This window comes from Pan troglodytes, chromosome 11 (assembly GCF_028858775.2).
Source record: "Pan troglodytes isolate AG18354 chromosome 11, NHGRI_mPanTro3-v2.0_pri, whole genome shotgun sequence".
NCBI lineage: Eukaryota > Metazoa > Chordata > Mammalia > Primates > Hominidae > Pan > Pan troglodytes.
This window is the reverse complement of record NC_072409.2, coordinates 94,605,143-94,614,791: the sequence shown is the minus strand read 5'-3', so window position 1 is coordinate 94,614,791 and position 9,649 is coordinate 94,605,143. Positions and strand designations below refer to the sequence as shown.

The window sequence follows — 9,649 nt, the reverse complement described above, 5'->3', positions numbered from 1 at the left end:
ATACAATCTGGTATAGAAAAATCTATTTTGACTTATAACCAATAATAGGTAACTGAATTGTATAATCTATTTTTTAATCAGGTTAAATAATCAGGCTTGGAGTTTCATTTTAAAAAATAAACAAATACAAGGAATTTTCCATAGTAAAAATTTAATGAAAAAAGCAAAGTAATATATTGACTAAATATAAAGAACATGTATTGTTATATTAACCACAAAGTAAAAATACATGATACATGAAAAGAAGATTTTAAATATTATAAATAGTTAAATAATTATTTAGACAAATAGATAAATAGATCCATCAGCATGATCATCCGTAAGGAACTAGTGCCTGTACAGCTGAACATGATGCTGCTTAACATTCCTGAAAACATTTTAAAATTTTGATTCAACTCATGTCATGGATATAGCAAAAATGAGAAATGGCAGAATTCATGAAAGTGTGAGGTAATGTATTAATCACGGAAATGTTTCTCATTTCCATGTTGAACGAGTTTTCATTCCTTCCTCCTTAATCTTTCCTGCAAGTTCGTTCATAAAGAGAAGGATCTCATGATTTCTGCTTTGACAACCTCCCAGGAACAAGGGCTATACTTCTTCTTTGTCAGATAAAGAGTGATTCTTTGAAAGTATTTCCTCACAGCCAGGATGGAGTCCACATTCATCAGGGGAGTCTCTTCCACTCCAAACTTCTACATCACACAGGCTTCCAGATCATTCAGCTGCTGGTAAAGTTCAGTGTAGAATTTGTCTAAAAGGGTCGCATCCCAAGTATCAGATGAGTCCTTTGTGCTGAAGAGGTTGAAGGTCTGCTGCATCATCTCATGGAAGAGGAAGATAGCTTGAACCTTCTGGAAGTGGTTGCCATCAAACACCTGATGATGGAAAATCAAAGTCATGTCTGTCCTTCAGGCAAGAAAAAGGAGAGATTCTCCTCATTTGTGTCAGGAGTATGAAGGCCCTCCTGTTACCCACGCTGTGGGCCTGAGGCAGATCACAGCCCAGAGGCAGATGGACTTGCAGCTGAGCACCATCATAGCCATCAGTAAACTAAAGGGCAAGTCCATTGGGGATGTTTCAGATGCTACTGGGCTGGCTGAGAGAGTGACTCTGAACTCTGGATTTTAGGTTATCTGAAGACCTTATTTTGTACGTAACCTTAAATAGGGAACACACTAGTTTCTATTTTCTGAATGCCCCTCTCTTACTTTCTATTTCTGTTTTTGTTTTCCTTTATGCTCTCTCTACAGGGCTGTAGAGCAGTTTCTTAACTACTTCTTTTTCATTATTACCTCCTCTTCTCCTTCCCCATAGTCTTTTTAGAAATGTCTCTGTAATTCAAATTCCCACTAATATTTAACAACATAGATATACTATATATCTGCTGATGTTCTATGCACACATCTCTATATATAAGCAGTATAAAGTTTAATGTTTTTATTCAATGGAGGGTTAAGAATGACTAAACATTTTAAGCTAAAAGTTAAAAGTTAAATTTAAAACCCATGAATATTTAACTTAACTCCATAGCTAAATTTTAAAGTGATTTTTATATAATTTATTCACTTATATAAATTGTAATGTGTCAAATTACATGACCAAATTAACAAGTTATAAAAACAAATAATAATACCTAATATAATAAAATACTTAAAAGTCATTCAAACCTGCTAAAGACTTAAAATTTAAATTATTTTTTAACATTAACTGTTAGTGCACTTAACTTTTAATTTTGCTTCATGGGGAAAACTTTTGACTTCAGTAGCTGCTAGATATTCATCCAGATATTGTCAAGATTGTTCTCTTTTCAGTGCTGAAACTATTAATGATGTGTTGAACAATATCAGTATAATTAAATAATATACTATAAAGCATTTTTAATTCTCAAAGCCCACAACACGTTCAGAATTGCTGAGGATCAGACATAAGCAACATCCACGAGATGGCAAATGACAGCACATATGTATTCAGTGGACACCTCTCATGATATGACTTAGACATCTAGTAAACCTTGAAATGTCCTCTACTCACAGCACCCATTTGCCATAGGTTTGCAGCACTGATCTTATATACCTTTTGTGTATCTTCCATGGACTCAATGTCAATGCTTCTCATGTGATACACAAGAATACTCAATTAAAAAATGCTAAGGGATAAGTTTTTTTTCAGATAGAGTTGAGCTTTAAAGGGCCACAAACCATTGAAATAGGTAAGATTTGTTCCTGCTCCCAAGAATTAACTTATTGTTCCTTTGAGAGCAATATCATACCCAATGAGACTACACAATTGAGAAAAAATCAGTTGGATTAAAAAAATTTGTACATTAAAATTCAAATTTCCAAAGAACCTGCAAAGGTTCCACTACTAGTTGATTCTTATCTAACTAAATGAAACAATTTTTGTCCTAAATGTTCATGATGGGAGGTAAATGTGATAACATATATGGGCTGTACAATTGTTTTACATGCCATGCCAGACACCAGAGATATTTGTTTCTAATTTTCATTTTCATTGAAAGCAAAAGTTGTTACTTTTTGCATCCTAAAGAATGGAGACAAGAAGAAAACAAACGTGTATCTAAATGTGATTAAAATGTTAAAAGGAAAAAATATCTTAATGGAAAAAAATAATGATGAAATAGAATTTACCTACATTAATTCCAGTCAAGATGGAAATTAAAGGAAGGGGAAGAGCAGAAGCAAAATTGTGGAAGAGATGTAGATCAAAGGGAGCAAATGAGCATGGGCTGGAAGAATAGTAATCATTCCTGGTCAGGGGTGTGTTTTCAGCTTTGCTGAATCCAGCCTTCACAGAGAGTCATGGGACACACACCAACCACAAGAGTTTATACATAAAAAAGGCAAAATTTTGAGAGTACAATATACTCTCTGCATAATAGGTAAGTGATGATGTACCAAGTTCTCCCTTAGTGTATAAATAAACTCAAGAGATCAATATTTTTCTTATCACGTCTCTTACAAGAAACAAGGGAATTGATAATGTCAAAGGACACTTTCTGCAACCTAGTAAAGTTCCATAATAAAAATAGTGATTAAAAGGAACCAAATAGCTAAATTGTTGAATGTGTTTATTTTTAGTCAGACATTGTTCTTAGCACTTACAAAATTGATGCTCCCTTTACCAATAATGAATACTCTTATTTTTCATATTAACTGAACACCTACCATGTGTCTACCCCCATTAATTCACTGGAGTTATCAGTGACCAAAGAAGACTGATAGGTTCTACTGTTATTCCTATTTACAAAATAAAAACTAGAAGTATAAGGAACTATCAAATTATGAAGCCATTGTTTGAACCCAAAATCTGACTGAGCCCTCAGTTCTTACATGCTCCCAGGAATATTTCTGGTCATAAGAACTAGAGCGATTTCTAGATTGATCAACATTTTCCCAGTAGAGTTCTGCCTAGGTAATGACAGGGTCTTTCTCTTCAGCTGTTTATTAGTCTTCTTCACTGAAATTCCCCATTTGATCATGCCAACATGTTACATTACAATTAAATTGGGTCCCATTTTGCTTACACATTATATTCTAGTTTTGTTTCCTTGAGATTATATTTTATATGCTTGAATGTATTTGTCAAACACTTAGTTCATTGCAGTAAATATATTCATAAGCAATTGTTTGAAACCCTACATATTTCTACTCAGTTATTCAAATATCCATAGTGCTTTAGATTTCTACCTGTTTAGTGCAATCCTAATTAAGACTAAGTCATGATCAGGATATTGAAATGAGCTAAATTAGAACTAAACCAAGGTAAGGTGCAGAGTTCAGGGAAAGCTCATCTGGAAGGGCTCTCTAAGGAGATTAAAGGTGTGGAAATAGAAACACTTCTGGGGAAATGGGGAAAGTCCAGTGCATTAGAGGAGGAGGACTGAGATGACAAAAGATTCTGAGTCACCTGACTTTTCAGCTGGTTGATGCCTTTTATGTTGTAGGTCAGCTGAGTTTGCTGCTGTGTTGATTGTGCTGACTTACTTTGAGGAACTGGTAAACAAAAACATTATGCTGACACTTGGTATTACAGTAAGGAAGACTTAATTTAGGACTCTTGCAACAGATGCCAAAACTATCACAATAGGGGAGAGAGATCAATCTGAACTCAATTCTGAATATAACAAAGACAGCCTTGGATTTGTAGCCAACAAGCAGAATGAGAAAGTCTATGGATAGAAAATCACTAAGAAAATCCTTGCTAAATCAACTTAACAGAATTTTTGCCAAAGTAAAGCCAGGGCAGTCATATATCTAGGGTACAGGAATTCTCATAAAACTGACTTAGGAAGATTCTTGCTACATCTGGACTAGGCAGAACTAAGAGTGGACTCCAAGACATGGTCTATTCAAAAAGAGAGCTCAGAGGAGCCTGACTAACATTTGGTGAAGAAGAGAGCCTTTCAGAACCCTAAAGGGATAAAGAGTAAGAGACAGAACTATCTTCTAAACACTTAAAATGGCATATGAAATTTTACATCTTTTATGGAAAAATGGGAATTTAATGATGATTTCAATTAATGAAATACACTAGTAAAAATTTAAATCATCTGTATAAGAATTTTGGACTTTTTAACTTTTATTTTGAAACAATTTTAGATATGCAGAGTTGTAAATGTAGTACAGAGAGTCCTCTATTCCCTTCACTCACTTCTCCTAATGTTAACAGCTTACATAGCCATGGCACAACTATCAAAACTAAGAAATCAAGATTGGTGTACTAACCCTAATTAAACTTCAGACTTCACTCAGATTTCCTCAATTTTTTATTGATGTCTTTTTCCTATTCAAGGAATCTCTCCAGGATCCCATATTGCATTTCATTGTCATTTCTCTTTATTCTTCTCTAATCTGCCATACACACTCAGTCTTTCCTGACTTTCATTACCTTGAAACTTTTTAAAGAAAATTAGTCAATTATTTTTGTAGAATGCCCATCAATTTGGATGTGAGTGCATTTTCTCATTATATTAAAATTATAGATGTAAAAGATGAATACAATAGAGTGAATCTTGTCACATCAAGTGATATAGGAGATATATAATATCAATATGTTGCCTTATTACTGCTGATATTAAACTTATTCACTTGGTAAAGTTTGGATATGCCTGTTTTCTCCGATACAAAGTTGCTATTTTTCCTTTCCATACTCTTTATATTGGTAACACGTCACTAATGTGAGCTTACACTCAAAAGGAGGGAAATTAAGCTCCACCCCATGGAAAGAGAAGTATCAAAGACTTTGTTGACATGTGTTAAAGCTTCACAGTAATTTAAAAATCTTTTGGAGGGAGATACATTGAGGATATGCAGTTATCCTCATTCTCTTCAAGGCTTTGCTTATTGATTTTATGATTGAACAGTAGATCTTGCATGTTGCAATTATATTTATGATGTTCTGACTATGATATTCTATTTTCCTCGTTCCTTCTACATTTATTATTTGAAATGCTTTTGAAAGATGGAGTTGGCCTCCCTTCCCAATAAATGTATTTATTTACTCATTACTTATATTAGTATAAACTCATGGATATTTATTCCATTCTTTATGTGATAATAAAATACTATCATTATCTATTGTGTTACTCTAGTTGTCCCAGCTTTGGCTATTGGAAGCTCATTAAGGCTGGCTTCTGTGTCCTTTTGACATGTACCTATACGTTTTGTTTTTGCATACTTCTTCATCTTCTGGCACCACAAGATACTCCAGTATCCTTGTATTTCCATGACACAGACCAAGAATCAGTCATTTCTCCAAGATGTATTAATGCCTTTTATTGGAGATTGGTATTTTAGAAGACAAGATCTGAGAGCTACATGTGCTTAGCACTACTAGGATGTCACTGCTTTTAGGTCCTCTCAGTGACAGAGATAGGAATATAAGTAGTACATATACGTCTACTAATTTTTTATATACACATACCTATATTTATTTCTGTGCACACCTATATCTAAATAAAGACTAAAGCAAACATGAGAGTATACAAATATCTTTGATTCTAATCCAGCACAATAAGGTTAATTCTAGCCTTTCCATTTTCATTATTTGAAACTTCTTTTTCCAACTCTGAGATACTTGGTTTTTGTTAGTAACAATATTTTTACCTATTTACTCAAGTCTAATAATACACATAATGTTTCGGAGCTACTAACCAGAATTTCTGTGAGAAACAATTCTACCAACTAGCATACAGTGTTTGTGTACAACCCTTTTGTGTTTCACCTTAAAGTATCTAGTCACCACATGGCTAGACAGAGTATTTGTCACTTTCAGAGTGGTTATGTCATACATCAATTACATTAATTTGTCATCATCTAGATTCAATCCTGGTATCTACTGCCAATGTGGTTGAGTTTTAAAAAATTTACATGCAGTAAAATTCACACCTTTTGGTGCATAGTTCCACAGGTTTTAACAAATGGACAGAATTATAGTTCATTTATTTTTACCTCAAGTTTTCCTGTAACTTTAAAGGTGAACAAAAAGTTTTTGCCATTGTATACCGTGAAAATTGCCTTGGTATACAGAATCTGTTGTTTTAAATGACAGGATCTCATTCTTTTTATGGCTTTATAGTACTCCATTGTGTATACGTACCACTCTTTGCGTATTTGAGATAACAGCCATTTATCAGATATGTCCTTGAAAACATATTTCTCCCAATATGTAGCTTTTCATATTCTCTGACAGCATCTTTTGAAAAGCATAAGTTTTTAATTTTAATGAAATCCAGTTTACAAATTTCTTCTCTAATAGATCATGGATCATGTCTTTGTTGTTCTATCTAAAGTCATTGCCAAACACAAGGTCATCTAAATTTTGGCTTTTCTTAACATATTTATGATAAAGACAACTGGGTCTTATATTTTACTGACAACAACTTAGGCACATTCATTGTATTTTTTTCTTTTCTTTTCTTTCTTTCTTTTTTTTTTTTTTTTTTTGAGACAGAGTCTCGCTCTGTCACCCAGGCTGGAGTGCAGTGGTGTGATCTTGGCTCACTGCCACCTCCACCTGCCAGGTTCAAGCAATTCTCCTGCCTCAGCCTCCCGAGCAGCTGGGACTACAGGTGTGCATCCACATACCCGGCTATTTTATTTATTTATTTATTTATTTTTGTAGTTTTAGTGGAGACAGGATTTCACTATGTTGATCAGGGTGGTCTGAAACTCCTGACCTCAAATGATCTGCCCACCTCGGCCTCCCAAAGTTCTGAGATTACAGGGGTAAGCCACCATGCCCAGCCTCATTGTATTCCTTTTCTTTTAGATAGAGACTGGTTCCTAGAAGTACCTCTTCATAGCCATCAGGAAGTATTCACTTAGCTCAGAGATTTCTTCTACTGTTTTCTCCTGACTTCAATAGGTCTTCAAGTCTTTCTGCTGGTGCTGATATGCAGGGAGGAATTTCCACCAAGTGTCTCATTCAAAGCAGCAACGGCATCCTCTGCGCTGAAGAGATTAAAGATTTGCTACAGCACCTCAAGGAGTAGAGCAGTGGCCTCAGCCTTCTGTAACTGGCTCCATCCAGTTCCTTTGTACTGCCCCGAGGAAGTACAAAGTCATATCTGTTCATTAGACAGGAGGAAAGAAAGTCTCCTCATTGTCTCTGAAGCATAAATATTCCCCTGCTGATCAAACCTTGGCTCTTTGGTGGTTCACAGCCATGAATGCTGCAGGGAGGCCTAAGAACATTGCTAGCACCATTGTTATAAAGATGGAGGAGGCCACTGAAAATCTTGTAGGTGCTACTGGCCTGGCTACATGTGTAGTGTGTGAATCTTGGTCCTCAAGCTCTCTGAAGATCTTTCACCATGTTTCCCTTTTAAATCAGGAACACAATAGTTTTCACTTCTGGAAGGCCTGCACCTGGGACAAGTAAGTGTCCAGGATTGTAGTAGAGGTGGCTCTCTCTTCCACTCTTTTCTTATTGGTATAATGACTCTTTCAGTTGGTGCCAATATTCATTGTGCAAATCCTAGTTATTTTCAGGTATAATGGGTGAGGGAATTTAAATTCCAAAACCAGCATTATTTTCATCTTTTCATGGCACCATCTCACCTCAAAAGTAATTGTCATGTCTCTAATGACACCCTATGTTCTGAAGTGAAAAAGTCTAGCTTGATCAATACAATATGCACACAGCCATGGGTCCTGACATCCAACTCTTCCCGACTCAACCCCTTTTGGCAGGGCATAGGTTACTTCTGTCAGTAAGATATTCCTGTATTAGGTGGTTTCAGGTGTCCTCAAAATATTCCCTAGCTTTCTTACCATTACCTAAGCACTTCCTCAGTTTACTAAGTGTGAATATAACTGAGAAAGTAGTGAGATGTAACCTTATATCCTCCTGACACTGGTATCAGATAGTTTGACAGACTACAGATGACTCCATCAAACAAATATTTTCTGCATTCCCATGCTCTCATTACCAGATATGCAATACAAATCACAATTTATACCTCCACCCATGTGCATTTATCATTAACTCTAGACCCATATACTCAATTGTCAATGAGATTTCTACACTTACATTGTTTTCCAGTCACCTTAGAAAGGATGTCTACTATTGTTTTTTTTTCCAACATGATTCATGGCTAAAATTTTTGTTATATATACACATCATTGTCCTTTAGTTCTTTTTGCAGTATTTCTTTTTTTAATTTCATTTTTAACCTTTATTTTAGGTTTGGGTATACATGTGAACACATGTCTACATAGGTAAACACGTGTCACGAGGGTTTGTTGTATACATCATTTCATCGCTCAGGTATTAAGCCCAGTACCCAATAGTTATCTTTTCTGCTCCTCTCCTTCCTCCCACCCTCGACCCTCAAGTATACCCAAGTGTCTATTGTTTTCTTCTTTGTGTTCATAAGTTCTTGTCATTTAGCTCCCACTTATAAGTGAGAACATGCAGTATTTGGTTTTCTGTTCCTGAATTAGTTGGCTAAGGATAATAGCCGCCAGCTCCATCCATGTTCCCACAAAAGACATAATCTTGTTCTTTTTTATGGCTGCATAGTATTCCATGGTGCATATGTACCACATTTTCTTTATCCAGTCTGTCATTGATGGACATCTAGGTTGATTCCATGTCTTTGCTATCGTGAATAGTGCTGCAAGGAGCATTTGCATGCATGTGTCTCTATGGTAGAATGATTTATATTCCTCTGGGTATATACTCAGTAATGGGATTCCTCAGTTGAATGATAGTTCTGCTTTTAGCTCTTTGAGGGATTGCCACACTGCTTTCAACAACGGCTGAACTAATTTACATTCCCACTGACAGTGAATAATTGTTCCCTTTTCTCCACAACCTCACCAGCATTTATTTTTTGACATTTCAATAATAGCCATTCTGATTGGTGTGAAATAGTATTCATTGTGTTTTAATTTGAATTTCTCTAATGATCAGTGATATTGAGTTTTTTTGTCATTAAAGTGAAAGAAGAGAAGTGATTTTCCACCTACACAATCACCAAGTGTAAGTTCACAAAATATAATGCAGCAAAATTGGGAAGTAGGGACTCTGGCAGCAGGGACGAATGAAGGCCAATGTTGACACACACAAAGGCAGGCAAATGGCTCCATCTTTAGGGTGCTCAGGATGCTCTTTGGCAGAA

General features: G+C 35.5%; 1 pseudogene; it reads right to left on the bottom strand.

The window, feature by feature from the left end:
* Nucleotides 1-218: 218 nt before the first annotated feature.
* On the bottom strand, nt 219-1,208 carry LOC100614034 (interferon alpha-5-like; annotated as a pseudogene).
* Nucleotides 1,209-9,649: the final 8,441 nt, after the last annotated feature.